The 16,528-nt window shown below is 35.1% G+C and overlaps 1 protein-coding gene across 1 annotated transcript in view; it reads left to right on the plus strand.

Annotated features, from left to right (window-relative positions):
* The first annotated feature begins 7,760 nt into the window (after positions 1-7,760).
* LOC124635039 overlaps positions 7,761-16,528 on the plus strand; it is a 152,970-nt gene continuing 144,202 nt past the window's right edge. Inside the window, exon 1 of the mRNA XM_047170801.1 lies at positions 7,761-8,079. The gene's annotated coding sequence lies outside the window, so the exon portion shown is untranslated. The remainder of the gene's footprint in view (positions 8,080-16,528) is intronic.

The following is a 16,528-nucleotide window of genomic DNA, read 5'->3' on the forward strand; positions in this document are numbered from 1 at the left end:
ACAAATTCGAAGACGACATACATTTGTTACAATAAAAGCAAAAGTAAATAATCATTACGTACTTACCAAACGAGAATATTATTATGTATACTTGACAAGCCAATTGGCCATCAACTCATCTTTGACGTAACAAAATTACGTATGCAAAAATTGGGTTAATGCAAAGATTCTATTTTTCGATCTATTTCGACGCAAATGGTACATAATTGCGACTATTTTGAAGATATTTAAATGGTCATTGCGCATGAGTTCGTGATGTTACTTATAGTTTCATGCTTGAAGCTTGTTTTAGTGTTGGTACATGCGCAGGAAATTGACGAAACGACGGTTTGATCCGAGCGATCAATCATCGGTGATGAAGATAAGATGGCGGCCATGAAACTGACTGTGGGAAGGATTGAAAGGAGATTTTATATGAAAAAAATCTATGCTCTTTTTAATAAAATGGTGAATGTTATTGTCATTCGTGGTTTATGTAGGAACCTACTGATAGCCAACATTTTTGAGTTGATACTTACATACCTCTTTCTTATTTTTTGGGGAGCTTATTAATATGATTCAAATGAATTAAATTATTGCCACTGAAAGCTGGAATCGACAATGAACAGTAAGTTTTTTTAAATAAAGTTCCAATCCTATCTAAAAACTCTTTTTACGAGTCCAAATCAAACGATTTACACCAATGATAAAAGAGCTATTACACCTCTTATCGATATTTTTGAATCGGAATCGATGATGTCAACTACAGGTCTTTCTAAACGGTTTGAATCAAATACGATTGTATTTAGCAACGTAAGCAAAACAAGTAAAATATTTTTGTTGTTATGTAAGTAGGAATAGACTGAGAATCCGATCGGCGGACAGCCAGTGAATGGCTCTGGACCATCACTTATAATAATGTGCGTTTTCATTTTCCTGCGTACGCGTAATTTTTTGTGGCACGATATTTTAACCAACTTGACAAAGGGCAGAAGTTTGCATGTCTACAGTATTTTGAGTTTCCAATTTATTTATTAGTGATTTTTATGTACAGAATTTTCAGAAATACCCAGGTATACTATACCTACTATTAAATGATTTGATCTTGGCTGAACGATCTAGTTCTACCTATTCAGATGATCTACTAGATGGACGCTTCACGTGATTCGGTCAATTTAAAAAAATATCATCATCATCCTTCGAGCCTTTTTCCCAACTATGTTGGGGTCGGCTTACAGTCTAACCGGATGTAGCCGAGTACCAGTGCTTTACAAGGAGCGACTGCCCTATCTGACCCCCTAAACCCAGTTACCCGGGCAACCCAATACCTAGGTTAGACTGGTGTCAGACTTACTGGCTTCTGACTACCCGTAACGACTGCCAAGGATGTTCAATGACAGCCGGGACCTACAGTTTTACGTGCCATCCGAAACACAGTCATTGGTGTCTAAGATATCCTTAAGAATCTTAATGCTAACATTTTAAATCGATTGTTCAATCGAGTGATCAATTTATTTATTTCATTTAAACAAAACTACTTTTACGGATTTTATCGCGGATATATTAATATCATTTAATCCCGACGTTTCGGATCCTTAACAGCATCCATGTTCACTGGCAGGCTACTTCTTATTTGTTTCTGAGGTTGAATTGAAGATAATCTTAATGGACTATCCATGCGTATGGTGCTTATGCTATGTTCAAAGGAGATGGCCAAATTTTCGTAGTAAAAAAACCCAGAATCGACAGCAACGAAATGGGTACCAATGGGTTCATTATGATAGACCTTTGATGGTGCCAAAAAGTCTGGCCTGAAATCCATGGGGTATAGGAGCTATATCTTATTTTCACAAAAATAGGTTATGTTGAATTTATGTTGATTTTAAAGATTATTTACATAAAGGACCATAAACAACAAGGTATACTAACATTATACATGCGAATAGTAATATTAAAGAGTTTGCCTGGTAATTAAAAGGTCTTGAGTTTGACCCCCACCCATTGCATCACATGAACCACTCCAGATACGATCAAGTACCGACCTTACCTACTTGAAGAGGTTTCCCTGTTATATGTAAACTTCTGAACTGGCAAAGGTTTATTTAAAAAAAAAACTTAAAATAAAGAAAATAATATAATAAAAAAATAAAAAACTTTTTTTTGCGAATGCGAATAATATAAGCCCAAACACGAGGTAGTTAATATTTACCATTGCCGAGTTCCATTGACCTTCTCTCTTCTCCATCATCAGGTCAGCTCTTAACCTTCACTAGTGTATAGTGCTAACAGTCATACACCTGAGTGTAAAGTTTTTTACCTTACTTAGTTACCCTATGCACAACTTCTAATGAACAGCAAACAGAAAAGTTAAGCTTTTTTATGTACTAAAATCTTGATCGAAAAAACCTTGTAAAAAGAGAACCCCATGGTTTTTAGATGATATGAAATACTTTTTGTAATCTACAAATTATACTGAATCCAACCATACATACGAAGTTTCTGTCGACTCTGGTTTTTTTTTTGGCCATTTCCTTTCGTTTTACTCAAATCATAGATCAAAGGGTTACAAACTCAGTTCATATTTGTAAACCGTTATCGAGGCAGCAACTACGACTCACGTAGATATGAGTGGCAGAAATGTTTGATGGCATTAATCTATTAGGTACTACTTTTTAACTACAATCTAGTAGCAAACGATAATTGACAGATCGAAGTAAAACTCTAATAAAAGTGTCAATGAAATATAACTCCTGATTTGAAAAACATTTTAAATCTTTTGCTCAGTAGCAGTAGCATTAGTTAGAAAATTCTAAGTACATACCAAAAATCGTACCGCACATAACAACGTGCACACACACAAAAGAGCAACGCTCGTCCGGTGGCGGATGCGTTGACGAGCTCTGTTCGTGACTATCGCCTGTTACGATCGACCCACATACACACAATGACGTACCGAGACCACATGAAATATTGCATATGTACCGATTCGGTAGAACAACCTATATCGATTCGAAATCGATGCAAATTTTGTATCGAATAAGTCATGGTAATACATGATCTGATTTATCTGGCGATCTTTTGGAATAGTTTAAGTTACATGATGATGGTATGTGGTGCGCATGAAATGTGCGATTCTCTAAATAGTTACTAAAAGTAGACTGTAATGGAAAATCGATAAAATTCGGTTTGTCGACCGGCATACATTCAATGTCGCTTAGAATGCGGGCTATTAGAAAGATAAAATCAGATATATTAGATCACCATTTGTATTTGTATTGAATTCTATTTATTTGGAGATTTGGAGATTTAACCAACAAAAAAAAAAAACCTATTTCTTTCGTTATTATCCACCTTCGTTCGCTCTTTTAACCAAGCAACAAAGTATAAGCTAAAACATTTCATTTGTCAAATTTCAATAACAATGCAATTTGTTTACAATGTTATTACTGAAGGAATTTTAGAAATTCAAAATGGACGTCTGTGAATTTGTCTATTGTTCTGGGCAATTCAAAAATAAATTGAACAATGAGTCGATACATGGCAATCTATTCAAGCATTCTTCAAATATCTATCGCTATAGCATGCCACTAGATACTGTTTATAGATGGAAAATATTTAAATAATTTTGAAAATCTAAATACTTCAAATGAAAGGTTTTAGAGCTCGCGCAATGTGATCCGATTATGAAACAGAAATGCATACATTGCTCTTAAATTCGTGTCATAATCTATTAATTTTGCTTAGCAACTAACTGCGTAGATATTTCACATTTTATCTACCTCTTTATATGTACACGGAAGTCGTTTTGTCTATTCTTAATTACCATAAAACACGACTGTCATTTTATTAGCAATGTACGACGGCAAAAAATAATCGGCGTCAAATCGGTCACGATTCACTATCGCCTACAATGCAGCCAATATTCAGTAATTCTGTTTTTTCAGTTTGTCATAAATAATCCGATATTTGTGAAGGCTAAATAGTTTTTTGTATCCTGCAGGAGAGCACGTTATCGTTTGATTTTGCAACATTGTGTAAATAACTACCTGATGCACAAAGGGCCCCAGAAAGGACAGAGGTGACTTTTGGCAGTAACATTCTGATACTCCCATGTGCTGCACTCACAGCAGAGAGGGTCATTTGATGATTTCCCATCCCTAAAAAAGGCTTTAATAACTTCATATGAACGAAGTAAACTAGGACATACATTGTTAAAACATCAAACAAATTACCTAGTGTGCCGAACCGTGCATTAAGAGCAGTCCAAACAACGTTAGAAACAAATAAATCACTGTGAACGCGGAAGCACATAGTTTGAATGACTATTTGTAACTCAATCATGCAAAGCCTGAACTTGAAATTAGTTCAGAGGTCAATGATAGATAGTTGACTCGAGAAATCGGGGTAAGTCAAACGGATCACGCGAACTCGGCTAGACTAAGCATTGAAATAGGGTAAGATGCATTTTTACTTTATAGGTACTTATTAGCATAGTAATGTGGTTAGTAGGAACCTGCAGCATTAAGGACAACCTTGCGAGTCATACATAAGATCAGGTCATTCGGTCGTTCTAAACTCGTTCTAAGTTCATGATTTTCCGGGGCTGCGGGTTGTTCGAAAGAGATACCGCGGCCCTGGTACATAAAAGGCCTATGACGGAACACGACGGTTTTTAGTCAGTAAGAGTCTAACACTCCCTCTCCGCTGCTAACCCACAGCGGGAGGGGTCATTTGATGATTTTTGACGTCGGAAAAAAAAAAAAAAAAAGTTCATGATTTTGTTGAGAGGACGCCATGAACGAGCAGTTTGAGTTAGTAGAAAAGTGATATAGCTATAATGTGATCAAGATTTTATTCTTCTTTGCAAATAACATGCATTCCCATAGCTTCTTTTTAAATTAAAATATGCGCTCAGGTAATAAGCTAGACTGCAAGTGAGTTGCTTATTTTATGTGAGATAATTTGGCATATAATATCCAAATGTATTTGATCCGTACTCAGTCGAGCACATTTTCATTGCTGTATTATCGGACTTTGAGATTGAGTGATTAAAGAGTGCACATATGTCAGAGTGAAAATGTATATGTTTGGTCCCAGGGTCCATAATTAGTTCTGTACGTCATTATATATCAATTAATTAGCATACCAAACCGTAGATTACTAACAGATCGTCGACCTGCGCAATCATTACCAACAGATTTAATTTAGCACTCTTACATGAAGGATGTAGTAGCAGGAACAGCCTCAACGGTAGTCAAAGTGAAACTTCATTTACCATAATATTTATCTACATTCATAATTGGACTGTAACGAGGTTCATTTGAATTGCGTTCGCGTGACTATTTCTAAGGCGTGTTATCAGCCGTTGTTACAACCTATCATGTTTATTATTTCATCACGTTTCTGATTATAATGTCTCAATAATTTTGACTCATTAGGAACTTATGTTTGTATAATTTTAGTGCAATTTCTTGTTTATCTAAGATCGTAAGTAGCGACAATAGTTTGAATACTTAGTCCAATAATGCCACTTCAAAAGCAACAATTGTTTTTAAGTCAGATTATTTTCAGGCACTTTTGGGTAGCAATAAAATGATTGTAGACTATACTAACAAACACTACGGTACACTTTAAGGTGCATCCCTAGCGGTAGGGGTAATTAATTCGATAATCTATTTGTAAAAAAAGACAGTTTATTTTATACTGAGCACTACTGCACATGCATACAACTATTTCACACAGTTTCACAACAAAGCTAATAAAATAGCGTGTTGAACAAGTGAAACGAATACAATAATGTCTAATGTTTATTGTGATAAAGGCAATTCGTTGAAAGCAATTGAATAAAGTTTTCAATATATTGGCAATAAACTACATAGTTATACACCAGTTGAGAGTGTTTGAGATTCAAACGGTTGCAAATAGTTTAATTTTACATTGTAAATACTCGCTTGGTTTACAAAATGTTTTTGTATCTAAAAGGTTTTACTCTCTATTTACACTAAGCTAGTGGAAATGTTTACAGCTACAAAGCATTTGAGTGTAACCGGTTTTCTGACACAAATAATTTGGAAATTCTCCTGTTCATCGTCATCCTGCCCGCATGGCCTTATTGGCTACAAGACAAATAATATATATTCTCACACAGATATGTCACCAGCTGTAATAATCATGTGTGCTCAAATCGAATCGGTAATAATCATTACCGCTCTAATTAAAGCTTAGCCTAAATTAAGTTATTTTTACTTAAGGAAGTAATCCTCCTGCTGTTAGTCAGAGTCAGGCTTTTACTGAGAAAACTACCTACCTATTTTCTTCCTGCTGTCCCAAAGCTATAGTCACTCTATCTTACAACCTTGCAGTCATACGGCTTATACGCAAAAAAAATCACTATTGAATGCCAGCATCAACCATTCTTCGTAAACTCTTCTTACTTCTTACATAAGACTTATTTTAATACCAAGGGTATAATTTAGTACCGAGGTAACATCCGCCGACGGGTCAGATAAGTAGCCACACATTATTTACAGAAAGTAACGCTTGATGACAACTTGGGTAATCATTTTGATGTTACTTGTTTGCGTAAGAGAAATGTTGTGGACGCGGCGACGATTTTATGTTCTTTCAAATGAGGCTCGGAGGTTGTATTCTGATGTTTTCCGTTTTCATTGTAAAGATTTGTATTTTTATCTTAAATTGAATCAGAAGTTTTCTTTCAGTTTTTTTGTTGACGACACAGAAATTTAAAAATTAAAAAAAATATTTTTAGAATACTGAAAAAATACGGTAGTCTTCATTTTCATGGATCACTGCTGTGTAAAAATATATTATATCAACTCAATTTTATTTTTATATATCGATAATTCGAGAAACGATGAATTAACGGAGCTCAGAAAGTGACTGATTGACGATATCACACCCAAAAGATATCACCGCCCACTAGTTACGCGAAAACAATTGAAGTAATGTCTCGATACATTATAATTGTGACACTATAATATGAACTGCAAGTACAGTATCGATTTCATCAGCGTTTCACCACATATCGATATGTGCTATTTCATAGAATTTAAACAATCAATCGATTTAATATTGATAGAAAGTTCACGTTCAGTTGTTCGGTCACGTTCGGTTCAATTCTCTTGTAAAATTTTATTATCAACGCCATTAAGTATTCCGATACTAGTTTTGAAAGCGTAGTAGTCTTTGTTAAGATCAAGAGCAAGACAACCAGTTTGAGTCGGTTCGGACTGTGCATCTGTCTGCACTCTGCAGTTCCGGGTTCGATTCTCGGTCAAGATTATTTGAGCTTAGTCAACTTTTGAATGCACCTTTCATCTACCTTTGGAGTATAAATAGAACGCTATAAGGGCTGATGAAAGTTAATACAGGAAAAGAGAAATAGCATTTCATATAAAAAGCCTTCGTTACGATGTGCGTGTCTGACGCTCTGCAAAGATACATCAAGTAAAGCTTCGGGCGAATAACAAATTGTTTGTTTACATTGCGCCTGAAACCGCTTACCGCACACACAATGTTAACGCTTAGCTTAAAACTTTACAAAGAAGCAGGTAAGACCAACTTTACTTAAGAAGTGGAGAAACAAAAAATATTGGAAAACAATCGATATGGTTGAAAATCGGTTTGTTATTGCGGAGTCACATCGTTTTGAACAGTTGCCATGCAACAAGATATCTGCAAGGAAACCGCTGAGGTTGCGAAACGGGCGGGCGCGCGGCGAAGGTGAAGGAGGCGAGCGCCAGTCGCCGATGCGAGTGAGAGGCGGGCGCACGACCGACGCTTGCGCCGACAGCACGACACCGCGCAACGCGACGCCGCGCGCGCAACTCCCTGTGCTTCCCTGCACCAACACCTACCCACATTACAGTGATCAGTGATAAACCGTTGTGCTAGTGCTGTGTTCAACTCCCTACGTGAGTGCAAACGGAGATTGTGAGAATTTTTCTCGTTATTTGACACACATATGACGTGAATAACGGTGCGGGGATCCGACGCTCGATCGACTCGCTAAAATCGAATAAGTGTTAGTGTATCTTAAAAGCAGTGTGCCGGAATTTTAACGGACTTGCCTAAGCAGAGGTAAGAACGGATGTTTACAGTTATGCTTATTGTATAACTTTAACGGTGGCGGAGAAAGCTTACTTATAAGAATCATGCTCGTCAAAATAACCAATCATATTTTGGTAGAATACTAGCTGTGAATCAAAAAGATAACATTTTAAATACAAAAAGCTTAAAACATTAAAATCAACGTTTGATTGAGAGGCTTCCAGCGTCGTTTAATTAATCTTCGACACATAACAAATCTGAGAATTCAAAATAACACCAAATAATGAAATATTCAACAGAAACAAGTTTCTATACAGTCAGTCGAGTAAAAAGCGAGAAATTATAAATTCTAAGCATTCATAATTCATAAAAGGGGTTTATGAATATTCAAAGGTAACGTTAAGACATTTTTTGAGTATCGAAAATGTGAGGGAAAACTTGAGGCCGTGTTTGCGTCCAGAATAAACAATGGGCGGCGGGTGAAAAGGTCCCTGCCTGACTCATCTTACGTGCACCACTCGTGGCCGAAGCTTCTGTTTAGAATAAATTTACCTTCGAAACGAGCTTCGTATGTCTCTTTAGTAAACAATGCACGCAGACCGATTTGTTTATATCTGTTTAATTATTCTTTGCATAAGCCACTAGATCGCCGGTGAAAGAAAATGTTTGCTGAGGAATCTGCGAAAGTTTTCAATACTGCTCACAGCCGGTTGCTGAATTTATTAATCAGCGATAAGTTGGCGTTCTTTTATTCTTAAGAGTTTCTATTTTAGAATTACTAAAAACAATGCATTTAATTCTATTTTCAAAAAGTTGCAGTTTGTGAACTCGATGCTTGCCAAACTTTTTTCTAACGATACAAATTACATGTTCAAGTTATGCTTCGTCTAAAAACAATAAAATAACTAGATCACGCATTACATAACGATGCAATTTAGTTTTTTAAAATGTTCCGTCCAGAAACTTTGTAGTAAGTACTGCGCAATTTTGCGGTGAAGTTGGATGACGACATCCGAGTCTTGAAAAAGTTTCAAAAGACTTTAGGAACCGTATTTAGCACAGACTTGAAAATTATAAATTCACCAAATATAAAGAGTTTCCTAAGTTTTTGTCTAAGTTGTTAAACTTTAAAAATATGGAGTGTCTTTGCCATACTTACATACCTAAGTTATTTCAGAAAAATGTTGCGATGGTAAATTATTATCATAGATTTTTACAAATACTTCAAATTAAGAATTTATTTGATAGTATTGATTGCTGAAGGTACTTCGTATAACGTTTTCAATTTGCCTACCTATTTGAAATAGACAATAATGTCTACCGTAATTTAACGTCAAGCAAACCATTGAGTAAGTGCCGAAGCACGGATGCAACATTTTATTGCTATTGTTCTACCGCTAAGATTTAGTGCAATAAATATTATATTTTATGTTTTAAATGTAGAACAACGCCCGTAGTAAATAATAGAAACCCATTCAACCATTATGATATACGGTGCGGTCTTAGAACTTTCTAAAGATTGCAAGCGTTAGGAACATTTTGATGCAGAATTTTATTGTTATTGTGATAACAACAGTACAATAAATGTGTCTGTAGAATTTTATTTTACAATCTATCTATTTCAGTATCAATAAAATCTTCTAATACCGTTTAAATCATGACAACAAATTCTCTTAACCACTTTGGTGTTGCAATCTTACAAAAAAACATTACCCGCCTTCTTTCGAATAAAAACCAAAATGAAAAACAAAACTAAAACGCATAAAATCCTCCTTTTAAAATTTGTTCTATTTTAAAAACCAACTAACTGCTTAGGACCTCTATGAATCTCCACAGTATCTTAAGTACAGAATGACACTAAACTAAGTATCAGGGTGTATAAACCAGGCACATTATCATAAACAAAGTTCCCCGATGTTTATGAAAGTGCAAACAAACCATGGTTGTAAAAGCACCCTGTAGCTGATAAGGCTGTAAGAACATATTCCAAGCTTGTATTCTGACCTTGGTTGTTTGACTTTTTCATTTTAGAGAGCATCTTTGTTGACTCAGCTTTGACAGACGACAATGTTAGTATAGGATATAAATACATAGATAGAACCGTGTTTAATACCACTTTATCAAATGTTAGGAATCTAGGGATTTTTATGAGAAGGTCAAATAGATAGAGCAGCTTATGTTGGGGTAGGAATATAAGCCAGCAAACATGCAGTATTAAATGCTCCCTATCTTAAGAATCTTGAACTAGAAGCAAACAAATTCAAGGCTGCATTTCATTCCATATGGCATAAGGCCAATTCTAAAACCATGCACGAGTTTGTACAGATAATAAACCAAAAATTACTTAAGAACTCAATTAACTTCTTTTATATTTTGTAAGTAGCCGCATGATTTATTTCAACGAAAATGAATGTGGCCTTTTAACTTTTTTGATCACAAAAAGGTCAAGACCGTTTGTCTATGATATTTTACGAGACTGTTTTAAAATGCCAAAGCTTATTACAAATACAATTTAAAGAATTATCTTTAAATGCACTTGTATTGAACAAGATGCTGAAAAAGGAATATGATTAACAAATGACATTCGATTTGGCGGTCATATTCGTTAAGGAGACAAATAAAACCGTTTCTCATAAAACTGGTACATTTTATATGACTATTTTTATTTGGAAATTCCACGTTAAAAACCTTGTTCTGTCATACTTTTATTCCGTCATGAGTAGCATAAATCAAACACACAGAATTTTTATCGGCTACATCATTAGCATTTAATTCCTATTCATCAGCTGCATCATCATTACTCAGATTTCACTGGTGCCTCTGCAATAACATGCAATAACTGCACATTACCTCTTAAATATACTTGCGTAAATTATATAACGTCGACTTGCATTTGATGCAACGGCATAACCCCACAATTATGGGCGCAGTGACACACTGCGCTACACACTGGCGGATCTAATGTTCGTCGCTCTTCGCGGCCGTATGTCCGTGTCTTCACACTCAACAGTTTCCTATTTCCGGCTTTCCGCTATTGTTGTTCCAACACTATATTTTATTCTACTAACAACGTAAATTATAGCTCTCGTTACCAGTATGTTACTGTTCGTTGTTTGTCTTTTATTTTTATCTGTCTGTTATTTGATATCCGTCACGTTTAAATAATAAAGGCGTTCGTGTTACAGAATATTTGAATTGTTTAATGTTTATTTGTAAAAGTAACGCTAACGTTATTTTTGTTCTTACTTTAATCTGGCTGATTTTATATGCAAGGGTGCAATGACTTCTGACCAGCCAGTTTCATTACAGTAGCAACCTTTAATAAATGAGAAGCTTCTTCTCAATCAGATAGCATAATGCTTGTAAGTACGTCATGTTCTTCGACAAGTATTGCTAAAATATAAGGAGTGAAAGAAAAGATTAATGTACCAGTAGCTAATCGAGTTGTATAAGGCTTCGAGGGAAAGTACCTTAGCTGACTTTTACAACTTGCCTTGCCTTATATAATTTATCGAAGGTTTTTACATTAAACGAAGTTTTGTAACGAGTGTATTTCTATAAAATCACCATATTTTAATTGTATAGTTACATAAAACGCTGTGTTTTATGTCTAAGAACTAGTGAAAGTGTAGGCCATATCTATAGGCTATATTCCTAAGCACTTGATAATGTTTATTTACTGTCTTTTAATTTATAGACATAGGTGTAGCCAGACTTACTAAATATTTTACTAAAATTCCTGTCTCTCACAAGCTACAAGACCCTATCGTGTAATGAATACACCTTGCTGAGTTTTGCTAATCAAAAATTCAGCGTTGGTCCCAAAAAATTACCCTGTGGGACTCCTTGTTTTCTGTTGGTTTTAATTACAATAAAATGTAAGTAAGTGGTCTCGTTAGGATGTTCGAGTACACATCTAGAGCGGTCGCAAGGCGGGCCAGTCTCACCGCCCACTGCGCAAAGGGCGATGTAATTAGGACAAGGCGACTTTTCATTGTTTTGCATACTGCATAGCTTCGAGATAGGTTTCGTTTTGAGGACTTTTGACTCTGAATGTAAAATTATATGTGTGTGTAGATTAATGTCAGTCTTCTTTTGTAGATTTATCAGCATTCGTTCTGGCTTCACTATGCACGGTATCTTGTAACAATAAATTATCTGCATTATAACTGTTTATGATGTTTTCGGTTTAAACAGAAATAAATTGACACTTCTTAATAAACAGTTACCATAATTTAATTTGTTGGTCAACATACTGTTATAATTTCTTCTAATTTATGGCTGCACTAAAGTAATCCCGTTGCATGAGTCTTTCGGATCATTATTTCTTAAAGTCGTAATTTATGATTCCTTCATTATTAAAATAATTTACAGCACTCATTGAATATTCATCTAAGAACAATTTATTGGTTTGCGTGTAAGAAAAGCGAATGAAAAACTTTTCACAAGGCCTAAGCAAAGCCTATAAACATTCGATTTCCAATTACCTACTTCTTGTAACTTTCCTTATGACGATCATCTTCAAATCAGCCGTGATCCATTTTCAAGTCCAACCAATTACATTAAAGCAGTTGTCAACAGCGTGAGTAATATCGACGACCACTTAGCGCAGTCAAGGTCTATGTACAACAGGACCTGACAAGTCGTGAGTTCTATAAAAGTTTAAAATCGGTCCAGTGTTGAGTCGGCCGGCCCTCGTGACGACCTCGCCACAACCTCGCTGCCACCGCATTCACCGTTCCTATTGGCGCGAATGCAGCAATCGCCTCCAAATATAGATTTTTTTATACTCCATGTCACGGAATAGTTTCGGCACCAGCTTTTTAAATAAGCGGGTCTTACTTAAGTAGTGCAATACGAATTTTAAATTGCTTTCCGATGGAACTAATGGCTTGATTATTGTTTCGGTACTTTTCATTTGAAGTAAGAGTTTGGAAGGACTCTACTGAAGCAATCGCAAAGTAAATGAAGATTTTACGTTATCTATGAAATTGCTTTTGAAACCGTTTCAATGTTTGACAACAATCTCGATAAACTGCAAACGCTATTTAAGTCACACAATAGTTCAATTTTAATGGTAACAGAATTCTCGCGTTCATACTTCTTGATTCAAAACAATGATTTGGTTGACAAAACTTACATAATTTAAGATTATTGTCTCTAATGATGGAACTACACAAATAAATGTCATTGTCTAAAATGTGGTCGTTAAAAGTATTCACTTTCAATTGTTTGTTAGACAAAGGCCCTAAACGTGTGAATCGCCTTGAATGGAGTGGTTATCAACACAATTACATCGAATTATTGTAATAAATGAAGAGTTTTAATGTCAAGACTATTCTAGTAATGATTTTATTTGTCCTAGTACGTAGCGTGCAGTATCATTTTTATGTTTACCTTCAGATATTGATAGGATTATAAGCTTTAAAGTCTTTGGACGATGGATTAAAATTACTTATTCTACTTAAAACTGCATAAAAAGGCTCTTGCGGTCAGCGTTGAGGAAAATGGCCAATCACGATTCAGGTATTATTTGCATTGGCTCATCAAGGAAAGTCCCTCGAACTTTTTATTTATTTTTATTACTATTGCTTTTACTGCTTTTGGACTTTTTAAAGACATTTTATATTCGACGTCGCATCGCAAAATAGGTGTATTGGTGTTATTTGTCATTCAAGTCAAAAAGAATCGGGCTTATTTAGTTTTAATTATCAAAGGGCAATGAGTAACGCTCAAATACCTTTGTCAATAAATATAAAACTAAAAGAAGAAATATATTCTAAAAGAAGGAGCAAGCCATCTCATCTTCAAGTAAGGTAGATACGGCAACCGATTCACACCAGCCGTAGCCCTTATAATATCTACCAGTACTAAAACGATGGAAAGCGTTGAATGCAACCATTCAAATTGATTCAGTATTTTACTGCTAAATCACGTAGATACTATAAAGCGATCGTAGGACAGATCATATGAATTTCACATGACCATTCAATGCCATCACTCTCACTTGCATAGTTGTAGGGGAAATAAAAAGTACATCTTTGATTTCATGTGATCTTGGTACTTTATTACTTACTTCATTAAGCAGTTCTTTCTTAAATTACACTTTTTCTACTGCATCTTTGGCTGGACTAGTATCAAGTATTTCATTTTTGTATACGGTATAATTTACTCTGTTATTAAACAAAGAAATACGAATGCACTACTACCATTCAGGTTCTCATCTGATAGGTATGTTAATAATATTCTAATGTTTTAATTTAAAAATATTTAATAACATTGTCTGCATTGACACTGAAGAAGGAAGTTTCGACAGTAAGTTCATGTAACTTTATTTGAAATATCAGTTTCTATAGCAACCTTGTTTATTTCCTAGTTAGTGTTTTAATGTAGCTTCATTAAGCTTCATTCATTTAAGCATTATGAAAAACATGACTATTATCAAAATCATTTATGTCTGAATCAGTTATACCAGCCTCAGTAATTTCAGACACTTTTTTATCTTTTCTTTTAGTTATTCCATCATCTATGTTGACATCATTGTTAATTTCTTCAGCGTTAATAGTTTTTTTTGTATATTTGTTTGATTATTTATGTACAAATCGTCTAGTTCACCTCGCGGCTCTGACCGAAGCCAGACGATGACAGATAACTAATACTGTTGACATTTCCATACATAATATCTTTTACTTTTAAGGCTTACATCCTTGACTTTTGCTCAGCTGGGGTCATCTAATATTCAAGTCCTATTTTATATTCCGTACTGGTTTGACATGACATTATGAACAAAATACGGTGTTTCAAATAGATTTATAATTATAGTATGGCGCTGAGTAGCTTAGCAGGATGGTAGATCTTTACTAAACTTGTGCCAATTGACGTCATTTAGGTTAAGACCAGGTTGTCATACAGGAGTGATCTCATTTAGTACGGCTTTGAAATAATACATATCTAAATCGATGTCATAATTTTCAACTAGGACAATTAAATCAAGATTGTTGCTGTGTTGGCGTACTAAATAAACAAATTACTTGAATGTTCGAATACATTGTACAGTGGTTGTTAGCATGGTTATTAAAAGAGGGAGCGGTTCTTAATTACCAATGAACATAAATATTTTATAGTATTAATTTGTTTCGGTAATTATTTGATTGGTTATGCTTTCTACTGTGCAGTTATACTCATATATACCGTCTTTTGCAGAAACGTTAGTGTAAGAAAACTGTAATTTTTCATTATTGTCATGTATATTGTTGACTTTCGAATAGATTCATTTGTTATTGTTCTATTCTTTAATAATAGAAATCTTTTATTGTTTGTTCATTAGAACTATTGAAAAATTCTTTGTTACGCCCAAACCGGCTTGTGGTTCGTTCGTCGACATAATTCCATATTAATGCAAGTAAGTGGCAGCCCAGATAGAATCGTGACTGAATGAAGGTGATGCAACGACAATGTCTTATTATATTTCTCTTGTTCTTCTGAGTTTTGTAATAAAATTCCTATCTCGCCGCAGATGTGGATAATATAAAGTTGTACGCAAGCAGTTGTATTTCAGAAGTTATCATTAATTACTTTTGCCCTTTTATTTGATATGCTATAACTTCTTTACTAGCAGTTTCTACATAGAAACTTACACACGCTTAAGACGTTTCTTAAAAGCCTTAACAAAACGATCGACAACCGAACACAATGGTGCGTTAAAATTGTCAGCACAGCCGAATTTCAATGCACAATTTCGAAAGTGACCGTAATTTGTATGGAAATTATGCCTTACACGATGTCCCACAGACCTTGTTACATTTGCGTTTTAAGTGCTAAGATTTTTGGGAAATCTTGAGTTACATGTCGAGGGATTTATTGAACAAATCGATTATTATCGGCTATCCGATGAGTTAATATCTCGTGTAATATTTTCCTGTTATACAACCTACTTTCTCGTGATTGGGTGAGTCGTCTCATTCATCTTGTCAGTCTTAGCCTTATAAGGGACGGCAGATTGAATCGTCACGTTGATGTGACCTCGCGTCTTCGTTAGCATGTAGTATTGACTTTGCATGTAAGCTCAGAAAGTGGAGAGAGCATGGGAAATGTAGGGATTGTTCACATTCGCGGCGATTATCTCCGACAAGGAACGATGGAGCCAGTCCGTTGCTAGATTTACATTGCTATGCATGCCTTCTTCAATGGGGTGAATGTTCTTACTCATTGGTTCTGCTTCATGGAGTTAACAGCAGTAATGTGTCAAGTGTAAATACCAATATCAATATGAGCATTTATGATGTTCATTAGATGCATTCTTGCACAAACACTTGATCATTTAGTTTTTAAATTACTATTCTCAACTGTCAACGCTTTCGTCATTAAGTCACAAAGTACATTTTCCTTCTCAAATACGAGTCAAGGTAATCAGCACGAAATTGTCCACTCATGTGTATTTAATGTATTCAGTTGTTCGCCAAAGTGGTACACTTGAGTC

The sequence above is a fragment of the Helicoverpa zea genome, chromosome 12 (genome assembly GCF_022581195.2).
Source record: "Helicoverpa zea isolate HzStark_Cry1AcR chromosome 12, ilHelZeax1.1, whole genome shotgun sequence".
In the NCBI taxonomy this organism is placed as follows: Eukaryota; Metazoa; Arthropoda; class Insecta; order Lepidoptera; family Noctuidae; genus Helicoverpa; species Helicoverpa zea.